This window comes from Bos javanicus, chromosome 1 (assembly GCF_032452875.1).
Source record: "Bos javanicus breed banteng chromosome 1, ARS-OSU_banteng_1.0, whole genome shotgun sequence".
NCBI classification, from domain to species: domain Eukaryota; kingdom Metazoa; phylum Chordata; class Mammalia; order Artiodactyla; family Bovidae; genus Bos; species Bos javanicus.
The window spans coordinates 138,420,601-138,447,797 of NC_083868.1; the positions used below are offsets into that span (position 1 = coordinate 138,420,601).

The 27,197-nt window shown below is 40.9% G+C and overlaps 1 protein-coding gene and 1 non-coding gene across 11 annotated transcripts in view; one reads left to right on the forward strand and one right to left on the reverse strand.

Annotated features, from left to right (window-relative positions):
- The window catches only part of NEK11 (NIMA related kinase 11), a 278,190-nt gene that overhangs the window by 18,013 nt on the left and 232,980 nt on the right, over positions 1-27,197 (reverse strand). The window lies entirely within an intron of this gene.
- Positions 4,079-4,185, forward strand: LOC133255141 (U6 spliceosomal RNA). Its single transcript, XR_009738894.1, has one exon. It is a non-coding gene; the product is annotated as a U6 spliceosomal RNA (small nuclear RNA).

Consider the following 27,197-nt stretch of genomic DNA (forward strand, 5'->3'; position numbering starts at 1 on the left):
TTCACTTATTTGGAACGATCTGCAAGAGGCCCTTATCTTGCAGAGTGCTCCCAGGTCCGATGGGATGGCTGCAGACTCTGTCAGCAAGATCTCAGGCTCTGGCTTTAAGATACAGATGGGCTGGGGGGCGGAGGGAAAGGATCGAATTAGGATAATCTCCAAATTTCCTGCTACTGGGAAAGTCAAAGATTCTATCCTCAGCTAGGTTTGATAGCCCCTGTTTTATAGGCAGGAAGATTTGAAAGAAGAGAGAGCAAGGCCACTGAGGGGGACTGGTGCCTCTTGACTTCAGCACTCCGTGTGTGACCCGCAGGAGGAGATGGCAAATTTAGAAAGAGGAACCAAGGCTGTCAGAAGGGTACTTTACCCTGGAAGCAGGATCCCGCCTGCAGCATCACCCCTCACTGGAGCTGGTTGGAAACACAGGCTTTCAGGACCCACACAGACCTACCGGATCAGATTTTTCATTTCAGAAGACTCCAAGTGATTCATGTGCGCTTTAGAGTCTGAGAACACAGGCTGGAGCTGTGGATTACATTTTGAATAGGAGGACTCCATAAAGCATTTCAAACTATGATGAAGTTTTGAAGAAATTCTGATGTTTTTATGGGATCAGGCCAGCTTTCCAAGCTCCGAGGCATCATTTCCCATACCACACCCTCTACAGAATTACGGAACTTAAATTTCTTACAATATGAGTTTAAATCTGATAAGAGTAATGCTTCCATTGATGGGAGTCTTCATCAATTTCAGGCTGACTCTGTCTTTCTCATCTCTTCTCTCTCTCCTTCTCCCTAAATCTCTGACATGCAGCTTTACATTAGTAATAATCTTGGATTCATAACACACTCTCAGCATCGTGTTTGTCTTAAGAGGAGGACGCCAGCCTTGTCTGGGTTGGAGACTAGAAACTATAGTCTGGTAGTTTGCTTGCCCATGTTTGCCTGACTTCTAATTCTGCATCGGCTAGAAGCCCCTCTGCTTAAATAAGCAGGAAACCTCTTTCCCTTCAATTTGGGAAATATTGTATTCCAGTTTTATCTTACTGATGATCTAAGAAGTAACAAGCAAGCATAAACCTATGTTAATATTTTTCCCACCTTTTCTTTGTATCTGGGACAGATATTGCAGAAATCATTTGGTATGAAATGAAGTTTCGATTAGTTCTAAAATATATTAGACGTGTATAATCGGTAGTCTTGGGAAGAAACAGGAAAAATTAAATTGCAGGTTTTAGTTGAACTATGTGAAACTGCCAGTTTTACAGGTTAAAAAAGTCAAATATTGGCAATTTCATTTATTCAACCTAGTTAGGATGTTTCAATTAAGATTTTCTTGACATAAGAAATATTAAGAGGTTTGACAGTGCTTTTTGTGGAGGCTGAGTTGTCTCTTAAAATTTTTTTTTAATTAATTAATTTATTTTTGGCTGTGCTGAGTTTCTTTGCTGCTTGGGCTTTTCTCTAGTTGCGGCAAGTGGATCCTACCCTCTAGTTGCAATGCTTGGGCTTCTCATTGCGGTGGCTTCTCTTGTTGCAGAGCACGGGTTCTAGAGGGAGTGGACTCAGCAGTTGCAGTTCCTGGGCTCTAGAGCACAGACTCAATAGTTGTGGCACATGGGTTTAGTTGCTCTGAGGCATGTAGGATCTTCTTGGATTAGGGATTGAACTCGTGTCTCCTGCTTTGGCTGGTGGATTCTTTACCACTGAGCCACCACAGAAGCCCTGAGTGGTTTCTTTTATTTGGGGATATTTTTTGGAAGTTGGGGCAAATGCTTTGAAGGCTAGACCACCATCTTTCTATTCTAAGCAGGCAGGGGAACATGGGCTGTGGGAAGGTTAAGTTTGGTTACAGATTTAGGATGAATGTATGTGTCCTTGAAGGAGGCTTATAACCTTCTGAATCTGTGAAATATATAAATGGTGACACAGAAATATAGATAGTTGACACACAAACTAGAGTAAGTTTCTTTTCTGCTTTCTTTCTACAGTCAGGTATACTTAATACTTGAACTCTGATAGGAGTAAGAAAAGAAAAATTCCCCCTTCCGTATGTCAGCATCACTGTTTAGTTGGAATGAGAGGAGTGAAGTCAAAGTGAAGGGTAAGAATCTCTTCCCTTTCTTGGTAATTGTCACAGTCACACCGTAGGCCTGCTGTATTCCATGGCATGGTGGGCATAATTCTATGATAGGCCAAACTGCATCATGTTCTAATTATGTATTCAAATGTGCTGGTCCAAGGGTCACACTTTGACTTGAAGGTAGGGAGTGCATGCTAAGTTCCTTCAACTGTGTGACTCTTTGTGACCCTATGGACCATAGCCTGTCAGGCTCCTCTGTCTCTAGGCAAAACTTGAGTGGGGTGCCATTTTCTTCTCCAGGGGATCTCCCCAGCCCACTGTCTCTTGCATCTCCTACATTGGCAGGCAGGTTGTCTACCACTAGCGCCACCTGGGAAGCCCTGACTCGAAGGTAGAGACCATGTCTTAATTGTGATGATGTGTCCAGTGTCTTCAAGGCAGCTTGGCAGACAGTAGGTGTCAGTAACTGCTATATGGCAAAATTTAAAATTTGTAGAACAAATGATGGCTTTTAGTAACTAATTACATTAACAAAAGTTGAAAATATTACATTAAAAATCTTTGTGGATTATGGAAACTAATTTGTCAATAAATATCAAGGGCCACATCCTATGAGCCAATAATTATAACAAAATATTATACCCTATGATCCAGTAATTACATTTATCTTCAGAAAGGCTTTGAAATTCAAAAACAGCATTTGGTAAAAAAAAAAAAAAAAAAGTTACATACAAGTTGGAAAATTATGTACAAGTTGGAAAAACTGAAAACAAAAATCCAAGAGTAGGAAAATATTTTTTTGGAATATTTAATAACATTGGAAAATGCTCAAGGAAGGAAGGGGAGAAAAATCATGACACACATCCTGCTTTTGTTTTAAACTTAAAAAAAAAAAACCTTTAAACGTAGCATCACATTACAAAGATGTCCCAAGTATTAAAAATTCTGCCAAAGCAGTGTTTGTAATGGCTATAGAATTCCATTGGATATAAATACAATAAGTTATGAATTGTGTTTTATAAATGTACACAAGCTTCCCTGGTGGCTTAGCAGTAAAGAATCCACCTGCAATGCAGGAGATGGAGGAGATGCAGGTTTGATCCCTGGGTCAAGAAGATTCCCTGGAGGAGGGCATGGCAACCCACTCCAGTATTCTTGCCTGGAGAATCCCATGCACAGAGGAGCCTGGCGGGCTACAGTCCATGGGGTCACAGAGTCAGACATGACTGAAGGGAATTAGCACGTGCACACACACTAAAATCACACACAGATGGGGTGATATGCATATTGTCTGGCACCTTCTTTTTCTCAGCTAACAACATTATCTAGAGAGCTCACCACAGAAGCACATGCAAAACTTCCTCAATTCGTTTTTTGTGCTGGGATAGCATTCCATTGCAGAGACGTGCACTGATTTTTTCAAAACAACTTGTATTGATACTTTCAACTATTTCTAGCCTTTTGCTATTAAATAGTCCTGTGACAGACACTTTTGACATATATTTCTGTGCATTTATGCAATTATATCCATGGGATAAATTCTGATACTGCTGGATCAAAGATTCTTTTTAAGAACTCCAATAGACATTGGCAAATTGCGCTCCAAACTTACACTAATGAATGCTGTCTTGAACACTGCATAAGGTCACTTCTTCATTTAAAATGAAATAATGGATGGGATACATTTGCATGCATGTATTTGAAGCAGAGTTCATGAGCTCCAGTAATGCACAGCGCCATGAGAACTGGATCTCCCTCCTTTCTCCCCACATCCTTCCCACTCTGCCTTCCCTCCTTCTTGCCTTTTTTTTCTTCCTTCCTTCCTTCTCCTTCTCTCCTTTCCCTCCATCTTTCTTCCTTTCTTCCCTCCTTCCTGCCCCTCCTTTCTTCCTTCCCACCTTGTTACGGGAGGAGAGACATGTGGGAAATTAGAGTGAAGGTCATGTTCCAGTTAGAGCATTAGAAGAAAACAGGGAATAGGCTTAGCTGGAGCAAGGTGCTCCCTCTGGCAGGACAGATGCTGAAACTGGACCCATACAGAGGAGGTCAGCGTGGCCCCTGTCTGAGGATGATATACAATTCTGTGAAGTATTCCATATGTCACAGTAGCTGTGATGTGATGATGTGCTCACTAACTTTATTGTGGTGTGCTGGGCTAAGTCGCTTCAGTTGTGTCCGACTCTTTGTGACCGAATGGACGGTAGCCTGCCAGGCTCCTGTGTCCATAGGATTCTCCAGGCAAGGACTGCCATTTCCTGCTCCAGGGATTTTCCTGACCCAGGGATCGAACCCTTGTCTCTTACATCTCCTGCACTGGCAGGCAGGTTCTTTACCACTTCACCACCTGGGAAGCCTAATCTTATTGTGGTAATTGTGTCAAATCATGATGTACAAACCATCACACTGTACATGTTAAAAGATGAACTGAGGCATATTAAAAAATTTAAGAGTTTATTGAGCAAAAATAGATTTGAATGGAGTGGTGTTAAATCACAAGTGGTGAGGGCCCTCCACTGATGGGATCTCAGCGAGAGACTCTCTAGAGAAAAGGTGAAAACAAAGTGAGGAAATGATTGATGATTGGCTTCAGCCTCAAGCCTGATGGGTGGTTTGTGCTCAGCTGTCCTTGAGTTTCAATTTCATAACCTTGAGGCATATACAAATTTAGATTTTGGCTTGCTGATGTCGGCCGCAATAACATTAGAGACACACTGAACTCATGACCTACCAGTTTAATTAACCTAGTGTACACCTTAACCTTAACAACATCGTATGTCAAATGTATCTTGAGAAAACAGGAATGAAACTTGGAAGCAGACTGTTATGGGGAATACAGGACATAGAAATAAATCTGCAGTATGGGCATGTGTCTCATTTTCCTGGGCACAGAAAGGATTCAGGGAGGATCCTTGTTAAGATGCAGATTCTGATTCTGCACGTCTAGGGTGAGGCCTGAGGTTCTGCATTTCTAGTGGGCTTGCAGGTGACACTTATGTGACTGGTCTGGGATCACACTTTGAGGAAAAGCACTTAGTTGACAAAGCCTCCTGCCAGAAATCAGTGGGGAGTGGGTAAGCATTACTGTTGCAGTCAGGAATGCCCCTGCAAGTGTTACAAGGTGACAAAGAGATGGCAGGCTCAGCCGGTCACTGCTACTTCATCCACCAGCTCCAGTCAGGCCCACCGCAGCAAGGGGACCAGACAAATGCTGCATGAAACCTATGCTTACTTCCCCCACTCCTACAGGAACCCTTACCTTTAAAGCAGATCATATTCTATTTGCTTCATCTCCAGAAGTCAGTAATAACTTCTGTCACACAGAGTCCTTCAGTATTTCCTTGATTTGAGGAATTAAACCCTGGTGTCACTGACTCTGTCCAGGGTTTAAGACTGCCTTTGGTTCAGTCTGCCCATAGCCTGCAGCTGGAGGGACAGGGGCCCTGCCTGTTCCTTTCCTTATGAGATGAGATGAACACAGTAGAACTACTGCCCGAAGGCCCAGAATTAACATGTGGCCTTACAGCACTGTGACTTCCCCTGGATTGGGCTACTTGCAAGCTTCTCTGCAACCTCCCCATATTCCACCAAGATATTTTCTGAAGTGTTAAATTTGGCAAAGCTAAGGGTGCTAATCTATGTTTAGGAACCAGGATACTGCTATATTTAAGTCTTCCTGTGTGATTGTTTCCTTGCCATCAATCCTTGTAAATCAAGAGGAGTTTAAATGCTAACTTCAAAAATTCACAAGCTGCAGTTGACAGGAACATTTTTCACCTCCCTGATCCAAGCAGACAATGCGTGATGCTGGAGGGCTAGCTGTTACCTCTCTCAGCTTCTGCTCAAGGATAGGGAGCCCAGATGATACCTGAGAACACACACACACACACACACACACACACACACTATACAGACAAGAGCTCTGGTTTGAAGCCTTAGGGAAACTAGCTAAAGCTTGCTCTCCTTTTCAAAACATAATCAAGAGGACAAGACTCGAACAAGCACAGGTCTTAAGAACTCTGTCACCTGAGGAAGCTGTTCAATGTATCCTCTGTGTTTATTTATACTCAGAAAAGTATTTGCATCTAAGAAATAGGTTCTGTGTGAGTGAATGGTATATTCTTCTAAAGCCTGGTGGATACTCAGGGTCAGCTTTCTGAGTAATAGACACAAATTAAGGATCCATGAGAAAAACTTCTAATATGCTTGTATTCACTTTAAATTTTGCTCTAATTAAAGATCATTAAAATATATGATGGTTAGCAATTAGGTTGTTTTTATGCTTGATTCATGATTTCATTTGCATTAAAAAGTTTTGAATAGAAAATCAGAGAGGCATAATGTTTCTTTCCTTTTTCAAGAAATTAGGATGGATAAACTCTATGTTTATAACAAACGATTATCTACCTGGTATACAAAAGAAAACAGACAACTCTTTGAGAGTTATCTTTACATATAAACACATCAAAAGCCATACAGATCTTTATGCATTTATATGGATGATTTAAACGAAATATGAAATGGGAGCTTAGATAAAGGCTTGTTTCAGGACCACTGAATATCAAGACTCTTTTCCACCAAGGATGCTAAAGGAACTGCTCAGGTTTCATGGAGGAACAAGAAGTGCATAACCCTGGTCTGTTCCAAGGACACCTTTGTCATGGGTGTGCTGGCAGGCTGCACCGGTTCCAAAACTATTACCTCTGTTTCAAACCCACTCTTCCCTACTTGCATTGGGATGCTGAGCCCATGTCTCTGCTGACCATATTTTCCCTTTGTCAGCAGCCTTCTACTAGGCTCGCTCCACCAGAAGGGGGTGCCAGAGGGAGACAGGTGAGCGGGAGAACTTCCCTCCCATTCCTGTGAATGTCTGGCTGACCCGCTCCCCACCAGCAGCTGGTGAATTCACTTCTGGTTTCTCCGACCTGTCCAACTTTCCTGTAAACCCTCAGAGACCCCAGCGCAAGAAGCTGACATCCTCTTTATCTGCAACCTGGGTACCACACTACGGGGCCCCTCTGCAAGCTCAGAGCCATTAGCATGAGTGACCCAGCAGTCCCCTCCTGAATGTCTGAGTCTCTGTGCCCAGGGCCCCTCCTCCAGGCTTCTGAGTTTTTATATCCCAATCTCTTCCTCCTACTCTTCTGACCTTGGTGCCAACCATTTCCTGCACTTGCTACTCTGAGATATTCCAGTATCCCCTCTGTCTTCTTGGCTCCCTAATACATGGTTAACAACTCAGTATTACACTCCCTCCACTAGAACAACTGGTGTGTGCCTTCTCCCAACAGGCCCTGCCTATGGACAAGCTGGTGGAGAGGCTGGGCAGGGGTCCTTCCCAAGATGTGTTCTCTGAACACAGAAGACGTCCTTAGGTGATCTGTTGTGTGATTTGATATTAAATCAGCTGTAGGTCAAGCTACCTGGCCCTTACCAAGGCATCAGACATGAGCACAAGAAAAAGTTGTTCTGTGATCTTCCACCTCCATCCACTGCTACCCACGTTCTAACAGGAAATGGGAATGAATAGGCTGTGAGGTGGTAATTACAGAATTCTACAACTTCCTCAGTGTACACACACTCACAAGCAGGTTTACACACTCATGACATACACCCACACACCACATCATACACACTTTTTCACCATTTCTTCAGCGAGAAATTAAAGCAATGAGAGGGATTTCCAGAGAGAAATCTGGAGAGCCACAACCAGGACACCAGGCGTGGTTTGCTGTTTTAGTTGCCAAGTCATGTCCAACTCTTTATGGCCCCAAGGACTGTAGCCAGCCAGGCTCCTCTGTTCATGCGGTTAGATGAAGAGAATTCTATGTTGTTAGCAGAATAAATGCCAGCAATGCTGGGGTTGCAGTTGACATTTATTTCCCTATACAGTGGACTGAAAAGTAAATGCACCTTGATTTGAAATACTTTTAAATGAGTGGGAAAATTTCCAGTAATTCATTTACTTTTAGGAAACTCATAATGCTAAAGTGCTGCTTGTTCAGATGCCAACCCAGGAGGCAACACTCTAACCGGAACAAACGCTCCTGTTTTTGCAGAAGGCAGTCGTGTGCTGCACGAGTCTTGCTCAGGCAAGTTCCCAAGAACCTTTTGTTCGTGCTGCTTGAACACAGCAAGATTGCACACACGGAAACACTGTGTGAAGGATGTCAGGTGTGTTGCTTTGTCTACAACAGTGAGGACTGGAAATAGCTCCTGAATCTTGTCTATTTCTCCTGCCTCTCATTTTTTGTCTTCCTATTTGAACCATCTTGGAACAGGCACGCGTGAGCACCATAGGGGTCCTGAGACTATTGGCTGAATCACCTTTGCCCCTAGTCGAGGTTGGAAGGGATCAACTAGAGTTTGTGGTGCTTGTTACAGATGTAGAAGCTACAGTTATAGGCTGAGTTGGCTGAACATTCATTTGAAAAATATTCAGTGTCTTCTAGAGAGACAGTGGCAGGCTATGAGCAGATTCTTCAGAGGAAGGATCCCTGCAGCCCATACCTGCCCGGATCCCACACTACCCGGAAGTCGCCTGGATCAGTCCTCAGGATCCCTGGATTCTAGGTCTGCTGTGTCCACAGGCTGAGGCTTAGAGGACATTCCTGTCATCTGCAGAGTGAGCTCAAAGCTATACTGCATGTCATCCAGACTAAATGTCAACAAGTTACAGAGATGCTACATTGTCTTGATGGCATGAAAACCATTTCAGTTTTCACAGTCTGGAGATGGCACATGCCCACACAGTCCATTCTGGTCAGCATCTAGTATTAGACACAGTGGCTGGACACAGGCATCAGTGTGGCAGGCAGTGCTGCTGACGTGGGGTTGGGGAGGAGACCCAGATGCTGGTCACAGACATGACTGCAATTAACCCTTCTCCTGCATCCCAAGTCCTGGACCTAATTACCTCAGGTAATAACAGGCATTGTTATCCACATTCACAGATGATGAGGTTAAATCTCAAAGAGGTGAAGCTGTGGCTCAAGATCATAGAGCTGTTTGATGGCAAAAAGTCAGAGTTTATACCCAGGTCTCCTTCTCAGGGCAATCACAAAGCCCTGTCTGACTCCCTCTCTCCCCACTCAATTTTAGGCTTTAGGAGCCTTTTCTCAGGTGATTACAATTTTACAGGCAAAACTCATAACTCCTTGGGTGACAGAGACCTGGTTATAATATTATGACAGGTTAGTATTTTCCTAAGATTAACCAGCCAGTCCTTTAAAATAAAAAGTAAGTTTAAAGCCTCTCTGGTCTTTGTGGGCATCCATTGAATTGGCCAGTGGTTTACAGCTCCTGCTGCGTCCTCCTCCTCTCCAGTACACCTGTCCCTGGACCTTACTGATTTATATGCACCAAACGTTTGCCAGAACTGCACTCTTCATGCTGGTCTCCGGTGTTCCTTCTAAGTGACAAACATCTGCCACCTTAGCACCTTCTTTAATACTTCTGTTTTTGCATGCATGCTCCTAAACAGGATTTACTCATCACTATTCAGCCAACAACTTGGAGCGCAACACTGGGCTTCTATGTGCTTGATCAAATTTAGGTCAAACGTCATAAGAAACAAATGAGAGTAGGCAACATTATCTTTCTCATTTTATGAAGCAGGAAAGGGAGGCTCAGAAAACTCAGCAAGTCACTCAAAACTACAGAGCAGGTAAGTCACAGAGTTGATCTTGAAGTTCCAGCCAAATTTCCAGGGCTGACACAGTTCCCAACACATGTAAACACAGAGCTTGAGGAATCCCCAGAACTCCACTGTACACAGCAGAATTTGTGGAAGGAGGAAAATAGTTAACAGGGCTAGTGGTATTTCCTTCCCTCCGACCTTGGTGTAGGAAGAAGCTCTGTGGTCCTCAGGTTGTGGAGTTGGATGCAACGGCTGGGCTGTCAGTATTTACAGACATTCCGTCAGGGGTGCTGACAAGAGCAGCTTAAAGAAATGAAACATCATTTTCAAGCACAGTTTGGAAGATACAAACTGCTTGAGATGCCCCATTATGTTGTTACACAACTCCTGTATTTTCTGTATTCGTCATTTTTTTCCTGCACAGATATAGACTGTACTTCCTTCTACTGATGTGCCGAAGCAGCCAAGAAACATCCTGCTGCAGTTGACACTCTAAAGGTACAAATATGCCAGAGCCTCTGACATTGCTTTTTGCTTTGAAGTTTGAAAGAATGTGTGTCATATACAAAGTAAAAGTTAAAAATTAAAAACAATGAGATGCAAGAGATAAAAAACAATACAGTGTGCAGAATGTAATAGCAAGATGTTCATCAGTGAATTTGTCTATGAAATTTCCCCCCTTCTAGTCCTGAGAAGTCATCTTTGAGGCCTCACTGTCTCCTATGAACACCTTGCATCAAGCCTCACATGAAAGCCCTGCTCCTTACTGCAGCCCTACATGCTATCCAGAGAAAAGAGACCTCTGATTGTCTGAAAACTGACCTTAAAGCCCATTTTCCTTAAGTTTAATCACAGTCCACCCAAGGGATTATTATAGATGAGTGAGTGATCTTTCAGAGACTTGGGGACACCAGAAGGAAGAAACTCATTTATTTATGTCCCCGTATTTCATTCATTCATCCACTCACTCATCCTTTTGTACTCATTGAATACCTAATCTTTGTGCCAAGGAATCAAAGCATCCTGTTTAAATCATCTATCTTTTTTCCATGGACAAATGCAATAAGGAAGTCTTACAAATGCAATAATCATATCTGCCTTTCAAAACACACCATTTCACCCTCACATTTCTCAACATGAGGGGTGTTTTTTTTATAATGCTGTTTAGGCTGTCTGGCAAAAACCTTCTAAGTTAATTTACTCACCACCTTCCACTTAGGCAGAAAATTGTGTCATACAAACACACGCACAAATTACAGAGCACTTGTCTTATACCCAAATAACCTAGTCTATGAAGAATCTTGGTATGATTTGAGAGGTATTGAAACCTCATTGTCTGGAAGCTGTGTTTAATGAGGACTCTTTCCTGGTCTTCCTTTCTTGTTTGATGGGGTCTCATAATAAGCATCATGGTGTCCATGCTTCTGATTGCAGGAGATCAATGTTAGCCTGTATCTCAACTAGGAAATGACTCTCTTATGAATTTTTAAAGTAGTCCAAGTAGCAATTTCAGAGACTAACTTTGTGTTGCTTTGGTTTCCCAAAAAAATTCAATTAGGAAAGAATGTATACACCAGTGAATTTTAAATGTTTTTCCCAATTCCATGGCAGGTAAAATATTCACAGAGACCAAGGGTCCTAATATTCCAGAAAGCTACAGGCCAAGCAAATAGCAAAAAGCATTCTGGAGGAATTAAGTAGCACCTAGCATTTTACAGAATGCATAGAAGAAGTATGAATTACAAAAACTAGACAATAGTGACTGAACTTAAGTTGAATCTTACCAATCATTAGGAGCTAATATAATTAAGTTTTACAAATTGTTAAAGGGTTCTGATACAAAGAATAGGTCATCTCAGTTCAGAATAGAGTGGGACATGCCAAAGACCACCAGCAAAATATGTGCCATACAAGGAGAAAAAGCTGGACCAGACTGGACAAGTCATGCTGCAGAAGGGTACCTGCCATGTCCTAGGGAAGGAGGTGGAAATTTGTTGTGCTCACTCTATCTTGTCCTCTGCACCCCTGCATTTAGCCATCAGATTTCTTCATTCATACTGTTCACATGCCAAAAAGTAAAGTTGATCACACTCCACAAATTCTTGAGAGACCTTTAGACAGTTCTGTGTTAAGAAACACTCCACGCTTTAATATGTCAAGACTTTCTTGGCTATTACAGATACATAATATAATAAGGCTTATATGGAAAAGGCCTGAACACGGGCAAACCAACCCAGCAGAATCCCTTCCTGAAGTCTGAAGAGGCTCCACGTTGCGTTACTGTTGGGTGGCCTGCTTTTCTTAGAACATCTAAACTAGTAATTGTACTTCAATACTTCTTTATTAGTTGACCATAAAAATAGAAAGTCAAACACAGTTAATTAATGCATGGAAGTAGGGAAACACACTCATCAAATCAGCCAAGGGCATCCCTGTCATTTATTCCTCAGAGACTTCAAATCAAAATCTGTCTTCAGTTTTGCTCTTAACTCTTCTTCAAGGGTCACGTATTTTTAATTAAAAAAAAAAATGTAAGAAGGAAACATTTAATTCTAATTAAATCAACAGATAGTAAATTTTCTCTAAGTACTTCTAGTCTTACTTTTAAATAGAGTTAAGCCCCCTAGAAGACTATGTGGTCTAGTTCATCATAGACCATCACCAAAAGAAGCCACCTCTATGAACTTCCCATCTGCATTTCCTGCATAAAGATTGTTGAGGATGTGACATCCCTCCATATGCTCTATATGAAACTAAACACAAAAGCTCTGTCTCCCCTGAGGAATCAGTAACAGTCACATTCTTGCTAACGAGAACTAGTAACTATATCATGTCTCTCTGTTTTGACTTGGTTTCCTAGAAGCTCAGGACCACACTTCACACTCTGCCATAGCAACAATAGTCACACTTTGACTACCCCTCACTTCTCTCTGATCTTCATTTTCTATATATATTATTAGGTTTATTGCATATTTCATTTAATGTAAAAATGAATTAAATAAACTTCTCTCAGGAATTAGAGGTAATCTCTGATCAGCACAACATGCTATTCATATGTGTCAACTGGTAGTCTGATTTTCAGATCCCTTTAACAGAGAGTTAGAGAATAAATTTTTAAGTAAAATTTCAGTCTCTCAAAGACAAAGACTGTGTCTCATTTCACTCTTCACTCCACCATTCTCTGCAAATAGCAGGGGCTACTGAAGGCAATAAGGACTAACACTGCTTATTGAGGGCTGGGTCCATATTTCTTAGAATTTGATATAAACCGGGACTGGAATTTGGCTCCAAAGTAGGAGTTGGAGGATTAGAAGATAAGTAGAGAAGGTTTTAATTTCCGTGGTAAGAAGTCCTCTGATCTCAGAGTTGGGGGGACTTGTGGAAATCTGGTGCATGATTACAAGTTGTCCTGAGGCTCCTGGATCGAGGGCCTGGTGGAGTGCCAGAGAGTCTGGCAGCACTGCAGCAGCAGGGGACAACCATGGCCTAATGGAAAGTTGCCCAAGACAAATGACTTGAACAAGAGACAAGGGAGACAGAGCCCTGTGCCTGGGCAGCAACCTACGCCTCTGTAAGGTGCCTTCTCTCACCTGCCCCGCTCTCCTCCAATCTCAACTGGTTCTCTGCTTTTCTCTGTGATGTACATCATAATTTCCTGGGATTGGAATACTGCTGTTGAAGATATATTGGAAAATAATCCTTTCTTCCCTCCTCTTGTGAGATGATGCAAAGGCAGAGGCACCCTGTCTTTTCTGAAATCTCTTTTGTCAGTTTCATTTCTGCCCTGATATTGATGAGAATGCACAGTTTGACAAGAGTGAGACGGGAATACATGAGCTCAGCATCCTGCTTGTGCTGTCATCCATGTTGGGTCTGTAACTGAGCAGGGCTCCAAAGCCATGGCAAATCAGAACAGCAAAACAGAGGCTGAGAAGTCTCTGATGTGCTTGAGAAAATCTATTCCTATGTCCAGCATGATTAGTCTGTGGAGAGACCTGGTTGATGAGCTGAAAATATAACTGTACTTATAGATTAGAAGAATTAATATTAAAATACACTACCCAAGGCAATTTACAGATTCAATGCGATTCCTATTGCATTCCAATGGCATTTTTCATAGAAGTAGAACAAATAATATAAACAATGTGTATGGAAACACAAAAGATCCCAAATAGGCAAAACTATCTTTAGAAAAAAAGGACAAAGCTACAGGTATCATACTCTCTGATTTCAAACTACACTACAAAGTTTCAGTAATCAAAACAGTATGGTATTGGCATGAAAACAGACACATTGATCAATGAAGTAGAATAGAGAGCCCAGAACCTATACTTAGGTGGTCAATTAATCTACAACAAACATGGCAAGAATACAGAATGGAGAAAAGACATCCTCTTCAGTAAACAGTGTTGGGAAAATGCAGTAGTTAAATTTAAAAGAATCAAACTGAACTGCATTCTCATACTATATAAAAAAAATAAACTCCAAATGGATTAAAGACTTAAATGTGAGACCTGAAATCATAAAACTCAGTTTTTCTTTGACATTGATCTTAGCAATTGTTTTTTGGATTTGTGTCCTCAGGCAAGAGAACAAAAGCAAAAATAGTCAAATGGGATAACCCCAAACCAAAAAGCTTTTGCACAGTGAAGGAAACTACCTACAAAATGAAAAGACATCTACTGAATGGAGAAGATATTTGCAAATCACATATACACTAAGGTTGAAAGTGAAAGTGTTAGTTGGTCAGTCATGTCCAACTATTTGTGACCCCATAAACTGAAGGCCACCAGGTTCTTCTGTCCATGGAATTTTCCAGGCAAGGATACTTGAGTGGGTAGGCATTCCTTTCAGGAGATCTTCCTGACCCAAGGACTGAACCCAGGTCTCCCATAGTATAGGCAGATTCTTTACCATCTGAGCCACCAGGGGAGCCCAAAGTGAAAGTGTCAGTCACTCAGTCTTGTCTAACTCTATGTGACCCCATGGACTGTAGTCTTTTAGTCTCCTATGTTCATGGAATTCTCCAGGCAAGAATACTGGAGTGTGTAGCCATTCACTTCTCCAAGGGATCTTCTCAGCCCAGGGATCAAACCCAGGTCTCCTGCATTTCAGGCAGGTTCTTTACTATCAGAGCCACTAGGGCCTGGTGGTTAATAATATTATTAAGAGGTTAATATCCAAAATATACAAAGAACTCATATAACTAAATATCAAAAAACAAACAACCTGATTAAGATATGGGCAGAGAACCTGAATAGACATTTTTCTAAAGAAGACATACAGATGGCCAACAGACACATGAAAAAAATGCTCAACATCACTAATCATCAGGGAAAATGCAATTCAAAACCACAATGAGACATCACCTCACACTCAAAATGGCTATCACCAAAAGAAATAACAAGTGTTGGTGAGGATGTGGAGAAAAAGGATCCCTCATACAGTGTTGGTGGGACTACAACTATGAATAGCAGTCTGAGGTTCCTCATAAAACTGAAAATAGAATCTAGAAGTTTTACTACTCGGTATTTACCTGAAGAAAACAAAACACTAATTCTAAAAGATATATGCATCTATGTTTACTGCAGCATTAGTTACAAATCAAGATATGAAAGCAACCTAAGGGTCAGTGGATAGATGAATGGATAAAGATGCTTATACACACATATATATATAAACACATATATATAATATATAAACAATATATGTATGTTTATATATAAACATACATATATTATACATATTTTCCACTATATATTTCCATATATATTATATATATATATATATAATGAAACATTACTCAGCCATAGAAAAGAAGGAAAAAAAGTTGTCATTTGCAACATGGATAGAATGTCCTTGAGGATATTATGCAAAGTGAAATAAATCAGATGAAGAAAGACAAATAACATGTAATTTCACTCATATGTGGAATCTAAAAAACAAAACAAGTGAAGAAATGTAACAAAACAGAAACAGACTTATGGATACAGAGAATAAGCAGGTGGCTGCCAGGTGGGAGCAGGGAGGGGGAATGAGTGAAATAGGTGAGGGAGGTTAAGAGGTACAAACTTTCAGTTACAAGAGAAGTGAACCACAGGGATAACTGTAACCATAGTTACAGTCAGTAACTATGTAATAACTTTGGTGACAGATGGTAACTAGACTTATCACTGTGATCATATTGTAATGTATAGAAATATCAAATCACTGTGCTGTGCATCTGGAGCTAACAGAGTGTTACAGGTCAATTATACTTCAACAAACTCATAGAAAAAGAGTTCAGATTTGTGATTATCCAAGATGGGGGAAGAGGGAACTGGATGAAGGCAGTCAAAAGGTACAAACTACCGGTTATAAGATAAACAAGTCCTGGGATGTAATGTACAACATGAGAAATATAATTAACACTACTGTATGTTGTTATGAAAGTTGTTAAGAATTCTCATCTCAGGGAAAGAAAATTTCTTTTTCTTTTTTGTATCTGTAAGAAATGATAGATGTTCACTAAACATATTATAGTCATCATTTCATGATATATGTAAGTCAAATCATTATTCTGTACACCTTAAATTTATACAGTGCTGTATGTAGGTCAATTACGGAGCTTCCCTGGTGGCTTAGGGGTAAAGAATCTGCCTGCCAATGCAGGAGACACAAGTTTGATCCCTGGGTCAGGAAGATCCCCTGGAGAAGGAAATAGCAACCCACTCCAGTAATTCTGGCTGGAAAATCCCATGGATAGAGGAGCCTGGCAGGCCACAGTCCATGGGGTTGCAAAGAGTAGGACATGACTTAGCGACTAAACAATGACAACAACAATGTAGGTCAATTCTAATTAAATAAAACTGGAAAAAAAAAACTTTTTTTTTTTTTAAAGAATTTGATTACATAAATGTACAGAGTTTTGAAGGCATTCAAGAGTCTAATTAGTAACTCATTGTCTATTCAAATGTTTTAAACTGATATCTAGCCAATTGAAATAAATGGGGTCTTTTGAATGAAAAAAAGTGATGAATATCAAAACTCAACAAATACAGCAATAAATATAAGACTTTCTCCTTAACCAGTGGTTTTTGGTGGTGCTTAGGATCTTTAGCAATGAACAAACTGTAGATATTTCAAAATAATATAGGAACGGCTGTGTTAATTCACTGAATTTTATCACAAACATGCTTAATTGTTTCAAAATAATGCCTATTGCCTCCAGCTAGGAGAAATATAAGTTTACTATAATTCAGGCATGGTCTTAATGGGAATCAAAGACATGGAACATATTTGATTTATGGCGCAAAGAAGAAAAAAACTTAAACAGAGTAACCAGGAGACACCAGGAAGACGGTAAAAGCCTTGGTTCATGAACACGAACATGGCCCCAGAAGTCCTTGAATTTGTGCCTCCTGCCCCGCAACCATGGACATATGTTCTGCAGTTGACAATAGCTAAAGGGCCTCTTTAGAATCATTTGCTTGGAAGCAGGATTTCAAATCTGTGAAAAAAATTTGTGAAAAACTTAAAAGAACAAGTGTTTTCATAGTCAATTAAAAACCAGCTCATAAGTCAGGGCAACTGGAAGGTCAGGAAAGAGGTGTGAGCAGGGAGGCTCCTAGCCTTTGCTGGTTGTCTGCTGAGTACTAAGCAGAGTGCTGTTGATACCCATGCTAATGATGCCCCCATTTCACAGGTGCAGAAACTGAGGCTGGAGGCAAAGGGACTCATCTGAGACCACAGAGTAAGAAGTGGAGCCAAGTTGTGAACTCAGATTGTTCAGATTCTAAAAACCACTTTCTGTTCATTTCAGCAATTTACCTCTGATGTCGCCCACTGTTACTGAAACAGGACAGACGGAAACTTCAGTAGGTACACACACAAGTGTCGGGAAAAAAAACAGGTACAGAAGATTTCTGGGGGTAAGATAAGATCCTGGGGACACAGAAGTAAGCAGAAGCCCAAGAGCCAAAGGAAAGGCCTCAGCCCTGGCCTGAGAATGTTTTTTGCTCCCGAGAAAGGGAGGAAAGCAACAGATGCCAGAAAATGGGGAGGAATGTGGAATTGGAGATGCCTAAGGGGTGCAGTGGTCACTGGTCTATACCTCAGGATCCCTTGTCAGGAGTGAAGTATGATTCCTCAGTGGTGGGGAGCATCCCTTCCACCCACCAACAACGTTGCAGGCAGGGCCACCCCAGCTTGAGCATACTCCATTCCCAGGTAAGGCCTTGCTGAGTGGTATACCTGAGTGGTATCCTGGCTTAACCCTCTGCCCAGCTTCCTGCCCTCCCCTACATGTGTGGATCCAGGGAGCTGCCACACCTACCCCCTGGCAGGAAAGCTTTCTGCAGGAAAATCATCTCAGAGCAGGAAAGTTATCTCACTGCTTTCCAGTGAGTCTACCTGCTACAGGAAGTGAAAAAACATTTTTAACAACAGGGATGCCTAATGAATATTTGAAGTTGCGTTAAGTCCTTGTGACATGAAGCCTTTACCACTAGCCTCCAAATAGTCAGCAAAGGTCCAATGCCTTCATAGATGATTTGGTGAGTAAGGATGTGAAGGGAAATGAATAAGGAACCTAGATTTTCAGTCTAAGCCAACATGGCACAGAATGGAGGCAACAGAGAAGATATTCAGGATACCGAAGACTTGTGGTTATCTCGGGAAGAGTGTGAACTACCACATGGGCTGAGGACTTGAGCCAGAACTTCCGAGGCCCTCAAGGGGCAGGACAAGCTGGCTGACATGTGGGTTACAGCTATGAGGCTGAACCGTGCCTTCACAGAGAAGGGAAAGTCATTCCTGGTGCATGCAACAGATGTAACAGGCCCACTTGAGGGAGGAGGCACCATCTGGGCATTGCAAGGGCCTCTCCATACCTGCAGAGGAGATGAGCTGCTCTTCTGAACTTCCTGGGTGTTGGCCCCACTTGGGCAACACTTGGCATTCATCCCTGCCTTTTGAGTCACACCCAGGTGTCCAATCTCCCTGGCTAGGGTGTGAGGCTTCTCCCTCACACCTTCCACCTCACAGACTCTCAAGACAAGCACAATCAATTGATGGCAGACCTCAAGGCAGCTGAGCAGGAAGAAGCCTGGCTGGCTCTTTAAAGGATCTCTTAAACCTACATGTATATTTGGAAAGGCTGCTCAGTGGGGAAGGAGTCCTCATTTGCCAGTCACCAAGCCTTCCTTACACACAAGCTTTTATTTGTTGTTTTGAAATTGAAATGTTGGTTTCAATCAGCAGTTCCTTCAGAAGTGCTGCCTGATAATAACCTTTTATTAAAGAAATGGAATGTTGGAGGCATAACTAACCCCTCTTCAATGAGATTTGAAAAGTGGAGGAGAAATGAAGCAATGCTTCTTCTATTTCTCCACTGAAAGGTTATTTCAGTCAGTCAGACAGAATGAGCTTTATTCATAAAGCACTTGGAAAGCCTCAAATAGTAAGCTCTTTGTATTAAATATCTACATTTGACAAGGAGAAGCTTGAGTTCAGGAAATAAGGTGCTGTTGAAACACAAACACCCACCGGCTCAGAAAAGCCTGTGATAGGCAGCGAATTTGACAGGAGCAGACCAAGCCTGGACACTAGCTGCGGCCTGGGTTACAAATTCTTCATCTTTTGTGGGTTGGCACATACTAATGTGGAGAAAGAAATGGCAACCCACTCCATTATTCTTGCCTAGAAAATCCCATGGACAGAGGAACTTGCTGGGCTATAGTCGATGAGGTCATAGAGTCAGACCCGACTGAGTGACTGAGCGCACACACACGTACACACTAATGACCACCAAATGAGAACAAATAAGTTCCAAAGCACGATGCCAGGCTTGTGGTAACTAAGAGTTTCTGATGGGTCCTGGGCTCTTGGGTTACTTGCTCCCGCTGTCACCATCTCACCTTCGTAGTGGTTCCCAGCACTTGTTTTATTTATTTATTTATTTTTTAATTTTATTTTATTTTTAAACTTTACAATATTGTATTGGTTTTGCCAAACATCGAAATGAATCTGCCACAGGTATACATGTGTTCCCCATCCTGAACCCTCCTCCCTCCTCCCTCCCCATACCATCCCTCAGGGTCGTCCCAGTGCACCAGCCCCAAGCATCCAGTATCATGCATCGAACCTGGACTGGCGACTCGTTCCATATATGATATTATATGTATTTCAATGCCATTCTCCCAAATCATCCCACCCTCTCCCTCTCCCACAGAGTCCAAAAGACTGTTCTATACATCAGTGTCTCTTTTGCTGTCTCGTATACAGGATTATTGTTACCATCTTTCTAAATTCCATATATATGCATTAGTATACTGTATTGGTGTTTTTCTTTCTGGCTTACTTCACTCTGTATAATAGGCTCCAGTTTCATCCACCTCATTAGAACTGATTCAAATGTATTCTTTTTAATGGCTGAGTAATACTCCATTGTGTATATGTACCACAGCTTTCTTATCCATTCATCTGCTGATGCACATCTAGGTTGCTTCCATGTCCTGGCTATTATAAACAGTGCTGCGATGAACATTGGGGTACATGTGTCTCTTTCCCTTCTGGTTTCTTCAGTGTGTATGCCCAGCAGTGGGATTGCTGGATCATAAGGCAGTTCTATTTCCAGTTTTTTAAGGAATCTCCACACTGTTCTCCATAGTGGCTGTACTAGTTTGCATTCACACCAACAGTGTAAGAGGGTTCCCTTTTCTCCACACCCTCTCCAGCATTTATTGCTTGTAGACTTTTGGATCGCAGCCATTCTGACTGGCGTGAAATGGTACATCATAGTGGTTTTGATTTGCATTTCTCTGATAATGAGTGATGTTGAGCATCTTTTCATGTGTTTGTTAGCCATCTGTATGTCTTCTTTGGAGAAATGTCTATTTAGTCCTTTGGCCCATTTTTTGATTGGGTCATTTATTTTTCTTGAATTGAGCTGTAGGAGTTGCTTGTATATTTTTGAGATTAGTTGTTTGTCCGTTGCTTCTTTTGCTATTATTTTCTCCCATTCTGAAGGCTGTCTTTTCACCTTGCTTATAGTTTCCTTTGTTGTGCAGAAGTTTTTAAGTTTAATTAGGTCCCATTTGTTTATTTTTGCTTTTATTTCCAATATTCTGGGAGGTGGGTCATAGAGGATCCTGCTGTGATGTATGTCGGAGAGTGTTTTGCCTATGTTCTTCTCTAGGAGTTTTATAGTTTCTGGTCTTATGTTTAGATCTTTAATCCATTTTGAGTTTATTTTTGTGTATGGTGTTAGAAAGTGCTCTAGTTTCATTCTTTTACAAGTGGTTGACCAGTTTTCCCAGCACCATTTGTTAAAGAGATTGTCTTTAATCCATTGTATATTCTTGCCTCCTTTGTCAAAGATAAGGTGTCCATATGTGCATGGATTTATCTCTGGGCTTTCTATTCTGTTCCATTGATCTATATTTCTGTCTTTGTGCCAGTACCATACCGTCTTGATGACTGTGGCTTTGTAGTAGAGCCTGAGGTCAAGTAGGTTGATTCCTCCAGTTCCATTCTTCTTTCTCGAGATAGCTTTGGCTATTCGAGGTTTTTTTGTATTTCCATACAAATTGTGAAATTATTTGTTCTAGCTCTGTGAAGAATACCGTTGGTAGCTTGATAGGGATTGCACTGAATCTATAAATTGCTTTGGGTAGTATACTCATTTTCACTATATTGATTCTTCCAATCCATGAACATGGTATATTTCTCCATCTATTAGTGTCCTCTTTGATTTCTTTCACCAGTGTTTTATAGTTCTCTATATATGGGTCTTTAGTTTCTTTAGGTAGATATATTCCTAAGTATTTTATTCTTTTCGTTGCAATGGTGAATGGAATTGTTTCCTTAATTTCTCTTTCTGTTTTCTCATTATTAGTGTATAGGAATGCAAGGGATTTCTGTGTGTTGATTTTATATCCTGCAACTTTACTATAATCATTGATTAGTTCTAGTAATTTTCTGGTAGAGTCTTTAGGGTTTTCTATGCAGAGGATCATGTCATCTGCAAACAGTGAGTTTTACTTCTTCTTTTCCAATTTGGATTCCTTTTATTTCTTTTTCTGCTCTGATTGCTGTGGCCAAAACTTCCAAAACTATGTTGAATAGTAATGGTGAAACCAGCACTGGTTTTAGAATTAATTAGGCATCTATTGGAAACGTAGCTTTGCATTTATTAGCTGTATGACAGTAGGAACATTTCTTAACCTCTTTCTTACAAGATGGAGAGTCTTGCCCCCCTTACAGATACGTGGTAAGACCTGCACATAATGGGGTCTTCACTCCCTGGCACAGAGGAAGCAAGCTTCCCTCCACATAAACATCACTATAACTTTGGTATAGTTCAGAACCTGAGATGAGGATATTACAAACCTCATACCACTCCATCTTGGAAACACTTTTAGCTAGCTTAACGCTCCAACATCATTTTTGCGATTGGTACTGTGCCGTGAACTATATATAAGGTTAATGAGAAGAACAATGAAGCTTGTAGGCTTCTCATCTTCAGTTTGACCTTCCTCAGATCAAAGTTTAACTGTGATTGAAAGTGAAAGAAAAATTTTAAGAACTTCTGAGAAGCTACCCACAACAGAACTCATTATTTTGTTTGACCTTAGTGTTACTTACAGAATCTCCCTGTGCCTTCTACAATCGCTTAAGAGTTGACTTCAGCCCTCATCACAGCACTCCACCAAGTCTGTGCTCTGACCTTAATAAGATCTTTCCAAACAGCTGACATGAGCGTTCAGCAATGAAACTGCCAGGAAACTTTTCACAGCCCCAAGGAAGGCTCTCAAGGAAGGCTCTGCAACCATAGCAGCTGACACACCAGCTAGTGCCATCTGGCCTGGACAGGCCTCTGTGACACACACAAACACACAAGCTGGTTTTGAGCATCGGAAGGGCATGCACTTTTCAGGGCACACACAGATAAGCCATAGGAGCAGCCCACACACCAGGGCATGGGGAAGCTCCCTGAGGACCACCTTTCTTTTCCTATTCCTCAGTAAGGACTGCATGCTAAATGCCTCCTTAGAGGAGAAGCAGTGCCCATGCGAGCGTGACACCACATCACTAACTCCATCTCACAACACCAAAGTCAGTGTCCTGGAGAGGTGATTTCTCCTATACGTTAGAGACTTACAGCTCAATGAATCCCCTCACCTCATTAAAATAAATCACACAAAAATCACTTGCTAAATGCAAAAAAACAAAACAAAAACACGCATTACTTTTTTCTGTGTGTGACCACACTATTTTACTCGCAATAAGCAGTGTTTCTGATAAACTGTGTTGGAAATCTTAGTTGAAACCTGAGGCCAAACATGGCTTCTTCCCTTCTACTCCAAAGCTAGACTTTGAGACATTTCGTGTACGACTCTCAAGTGTGTTTGCTGAGAGACATGAAAACTCAGCTTCCTAAATTCCAAGAATATACCAAAAGCAAGTAAACTAGACCCCACAGTGAAAGACTACATTTACAAAAAAAGATAGACAAAGAAAGGTAATATAAAATAGAAAAGTTTGATAATTATTAAGTGGGGGAAACTGCAGAAAAGGCACTCTCATACATTACTGGTAGGAATGAAAGTTACATTTGCAAATGTCCACCAAAATAATATTATGCATCTTTCTTTTGACCAGGCAATACCACTTACAGAAATCTCTCTCAAAGATAAAAAAGGAAACAAACAAAAAAGCTGAATGCACAGGTTACTCATTATATAATTATTTGTAACAACAAAGTTTTGGGAACTCATTGGGACAGGGTGAATGGGCAGCAGTCCATTCACACCAAGGAAACACTGTAAGCTATGAAAAAGAATGAAGTATATTGCTATACACGACCACAGAGCAATTGCCAGGATACACGTCTAAGTGAAACCAACAAAAGTGTGTATAATGTGCTACCAATTTCTTCAGAATATAAATATTTGAATATAATTAAAACATGAAAGAGTGAATGGAAATAAAAACAAAAATAAACAAATGGGAGCTAATTAAACTTAAAAGCTTTTGCATAGCAAAGGAAACCATAAATAAGATGAAAAGACAACCCTCAGAATGGGAAAAAATAATGGCAAATGAAGCAATGACAAAGGATTAATCTCCAAAATATATACAAGCAACTCGTGCAGCTCAATATCAGAAAAACAAACTCAAAAAAAAAAAAAATGGGCAGAAGACCTAAATAGATGTTTCTCCAAAGAAGACATACACATGGCTTAAAAACACATGAAAAAATGTTCAACATCACTTATCATTAAAGAAATGCAAATCAAAATCACAATGAGGTTTTGATCTCACACAGGTCAGAATAGCCATCATCAAAAAATCTACAAACAATAAATTCTGGAGAGAATGTGGAGAAAATGGAACCTTTTTGCAGTTGGCGGCAATGTAAATTAATGCATCCACTATGGAGAACAGTATGTAGATTTATCAAAAAAATAGGAATAAAACTACCATATGACCAAGCAATCCCATTACTGGACATATACCCTGAGAAAAACCACAGTTCTAAAAGACACATGTACCCCAACATCCACTCAGTTCAGTTCAGCTCAGTCACTCAGTTGTGTCTGCCTCTTTGCAACCCCATGGACTGCAGCACACCAGGCCTCCCTGTCCATCACCAACTCCCAGAGCTTACTTAAACTCATGTCCATAGAGTCAGTGATGTCATCCAATCATCTCATCCTCTGTCGTCCCCTTCTCCTCCCACCTTCAATCTTTCCCAGCATCAGGGTCTTTTCCAATGAGTCAGTTCTTCACATCAGTTGGCCAAAGTATTGGAGCTTCAGCTTCAACATCAGTCCTTCCAATGAACACCCAGGACTGACCTACTTTAGGAGGGACTGGTTGAATCTCCTTGCAGTCCAAGAGACTCTCAAGAGTCTTCTTCAACACCATAGTTCAAAAGCATCAATTCTTTGGTGCTCAGCTTTCTTTATAGTCCAACTCTCACATCCATACATGACTACTGGAAAAACCATAGCTCTGATTAGATGGACCTTTGTTAGCAAAGTAATATCTCTGCTTTGTAATATGCTGCTGGGTTGGTCATAACTTTTCTTCCAAGGAGTAAGCATCTTTTAAATTTATGGCTGCAGTCACCATCTGCAGTGATTTTGGAGCCCAAAAAAATAAAGTCTCTCACTGTTTCCATTGTTTCCCCATCTATTTGCCATGAAGTGATGGGACCAGATGCCATGATCTTCATCTTTTGAATGTTGAGTTTTAAGCCAACTTTTCCACTCTCCTCTTTCACTTTCATCAAGAGGCTCTTTAGTTCCTCTTCACTTTCTGCCATAAGGGTGGTGTCATCTGCATATCTGAGGTTATTGATATTTCTCCTGGCAATCTTGATTCCAGTTTGTGTTTCATTCAACCTGGCATTTCACATGATGTCCTCTGCATATAAGTTAAATAAGCAGGGTGACAATATACAGCCTTGATGTACTCCTTCCCCGATTTGGAACCAGTCTGTTGTTCCATGTCCAGTTCTAACTGTTGCTTCCTGACCTGCATACAGATTTCTCAGGAGGCAGGTCAGGTGGTCTGGTATTCCCATCTCTTTCAGAATTTTCCACAGTTTGTTGTGATCCACACAGTCAAAGTCTTTGGTGTAGTCAATAAAGTAGAAATAGATGTTTTTCTGGAACTCTCTTGCTTTTTCAATGATCCACCAGATGTTGGAAATTTGATCTCTGCTTCCTCTGTCTTTTCTAAATCCAGCTTGAACATCTGGAAGTTCACAGTTCATGTATTGTTGAAGCCTGGCTTGGAGAATTTTGAGCATCACTTTGCTAGCGTGTGAGAGGAGTGCAATGTTTACTGCAGTACTCTTTACAATAGCTAAGACATGGAAGCAAGCTAGATGTCCATCAACAGATGAATGGATAAAGAAGTTGTGGTATACATATACAATGGAATATTAATCAGCCATAAAAGGAAGAAATTTGAGTCAGTACTAGGTGAGGTAGATGAACCTAGAGCATGTCATACAGAATGAAGTAAATCAGAAAAAGAAAAACAAATATCGTATATTAACATATATATGGAATCTAGAAAAATGGTGCTGATGAACCTAAATGCAGGAGAGCAATGGAGACACAGACATAGAGAACAGACTTGTAGACACAGTGGAGAAAAGAGGGTGGGGCAAATGGAGAGAGGAGCATTGAAACATGTACATTACCATATGTGAAACAGCCAGTAGGAACTTGCTGTATGATGCAGGGAGCTCAACCCAGTGCTCTGTGATAACCTAGAGGGGTGGGAAGGAGTCTACAGAGGGTGGGGATATACTGCTGATACATGCTGACGTATGGCAGAAACCAACACAACATTGTAAAGCAATTATCCTCCAGTTAAATATAAACAAATTTTTTAAAAAAGAAAGAGTAAGCCATCAAAATTTAAAAATTATTCCCTTTTGAAAAAGGAGGCCATTAGGGTAAGGCATCAGGATAGAGATTAGTCTTTGTTAAATATGTCTTTTTATGAATTTGATTTTGGACTCATGGAAACACTTTACATAATCAAGAAACAAAAGTTAAAAAAAGCGGCTTCTAAAAATTTAAAACAAGCAAGCCTCTGTATAACCACACGGAAACTAATGATGTGGCTCAGTTCAGTAACTGCATGTACGTGAGGAAATTACTGAGGGGAAGGAAAGAATAGGGTGAGTTAGAGAGAATGGTGCTTGGAACTCACACAGGACCAGGCCAGGGTATCTTCATACCTGCCAAGCCAACCTGATAATCCACTGGCCCCTGGGTGGAGCACACAGAAGGGTCTTTCCTCACTCATGGGCAATAATCAGGGACAGTTTAATTGCTGCTCTGGTCCCACATAACAAAGCTGAATCAAACTGTTTCTAAGCAGCTTAAGTGAATCCTAAAACAAAGGTTAAGCTATTTACTGAAACACAGAAACACCCAGGACCCAACGAGGAAAAATTCACAATGCCTGACATTCAGTAAAAGATTACCAGGCAGACTGAGAAGCAGAAAAATGTGATCTATAGTAAAGAGAGAAATAAATCCATCAAAACCAACCCAGAAATGATACTAATGTTAAAATTAGTAGACATAGACATTAAAATAGTTATTACAATTCTAATCTACTTGTTCAAATAGAGGGACTAGTAAACATGTTAATCAGATACATGGAACATATTTTTCAAAAAGACCCAAATTAAACTTCTAGAGATGAAAAGTACAATGTCTGAGATTAAAAAATACACTGGATAGGATTAATAGCAGTTTAATAGTAGTTTAGTCATTGTAGTAGAAAAGATTAAATTGAAGTCAAAGCCCTAGAGACTATACAAAATGAAACAGATGGGTGGGGATGCCTAAAAAAAAAAAAAAAGAAAGAAATTGACCAGAGCATCCATGAGCTCTAGGACAACATCAAGAAGCCTGATATCTGTGTCATGCAGACAGTGGTTTGTTTTCCCGTGGCCTTTGCATGA